This window comes from Limulus polyphemus, unplaced genomic scaffold (genome assembly GCF_000517525.1).
Source record: "Limulus polyphemus unplaced genomic scaffold, Limulus_polyphemus-2.1.2 Scaffold9558, whole genome shotgun sequence".
Lineage (NCBI taxonomy): Eukaryota > Metazoa > Arthropoda > Merostomata > Xiphosura > Limulidae > Limulus > Limulus polyphemus.
The window spans coordinates 522-2,370 of NW_013675168.1; positions in this window are offsets into that span (position 1 = coordinate 522).

Consider the following 1,849-nt stretch of genomic DNA (forward strand, 5'->3'; position numbering starts at 1 on the left):
AAAATGTCCTCCTGTTAAACTATAATGGGATTGACGCAACATAACTTCCCGTATTTTTCTTAGTATAACTGTTTGCGAGGTCGACACTTTCTCATCTGCAGTTTCCCATCTCTGGAAAAGAATACCATCTTCAAGCTTCAACCGATCCCATTGTACCCAATAGTTCTTTGTCACAGGGCTTAAGCTATACACCTTCTCCCAAGCAGGGTGCAAAACACTGGCTTGTAGAAAATCAATTATTGGCTTCAAATCTTGGTCTTTCTCCTGTTCTGCTTTAATATCTATACTTGGTTCCACTTCACCATCATCAACTCCTTCAATCACTTTGACTTTAGCTTGATGGCACCTAGTTAGTTCAACCTCTCTTATGCAGCAATGTCTGCAGTCATTTTTGCAGGGTCTTCGGCTGAGTCCGTCGACATTTCCATGAGATTTTCCTTCACTTTATTCATTATCATAATTATACTGGTCTATGTTTAGGATCAAACTGTCCATTCAAACTTCTGGCCTTTTTTGGTCAAATCATGTAGTGGAGCAGCTACATTTGCAAATTCCTTCACACATTTCCAGTAATAGGTACAGAGTCCCAAGAAACTTCTTAACTCTCCCACATTGTCTGGTGTTGGACAATCATGCACTGCTTTCACCTTGTCAGGATCAGTTCGCACACCATGCTCACTTACAATGAGACCCAAGTAAAGCACCTCTTTCTGGAACAAATGGCATTTCTTGGGATAGAGTTTGAGGTTTGCTGCTTTCAAACGCTTGAATACTTCCTCTAGCCAGGACATTTCCTCATCAAACGTTGTTGCAAACACAATGATATCATCCAGGTACACTAGGGCTATTCTCCATTGTAGGCCTTCCAGTATTTTTTCCATCAGCTTCTCAAATGTTGCTGGAGCATTGCTAAGCCCGAATGGCATCACACAGTAGTGTCAGAGCTTTTGGCCATAACTAAATGCAGTCTTAGGTTTATCTGCTTCAACCATTTCCACTTGATGGAAAGCCAACTTTAAGTCCAGAGTTGAAAACCACCTGGCTCCACTTAGGGCATGAAGAGTATCATCAAATCTTGGAAGTGGGTATGAATCCTTTTTGGTTATACTGTTAAGAGCCCTGAAGTCCACACAGCAACGTTGGGTCCCATCCTTCTTTTGGACTAACACAACTTGAGCTGACCAGGGACTATCTGATTTGTTGACTATCCCTTCTTTAATTAGGCCATCCATGACTTTCTCCATCTCTTGTCGCCTTGCCAGAGCCATTCTCCTCAGAGGGATCTTTATTGGACGGTGATTGCCTGTGTTTATTCTGTGTTCCACAAAGTCTGTGCAGCCAAGGTCATGATATTTTGAAAAGACGTCTGCATAATTCGTCAAGAGTTCTCTAACCTAAAGAGCCTGTGATGATGACAAATGGACTATGCTCCTCTTATAGATGCCAGTTAAAGGTTCTGGTAAAGGATGTCCTTTCTTTATGGTTGTATTTCTTGCTTTAACATTGACTAGCTCTACCTCCTGGCATACATCCAACAATGCCTTTTCTTTTAAGTGTCTGCTCACATTTAGAGAAATTAGCCACTGTTGTGGGTACTACTTGATGACCTGTCACAAGAGACCTTACAATCTTCATGTCTGCTGGCCTGGATGGGTCTATCACTGCTTCCACAAGCATCGGGCTTCCTTGGGGATGTTCTTTTATTCTACCCGAAATTATCTTTTTTTGACATAGGGGGTAGTTGATTTAAGTGCTGTGACATGCAAATCAACAGATGCAGCAACAACTACCACAATTTGGCCTTTGTTTTCCCAAACGTCATTTATCAAAGTTAACTACACACTTCCTT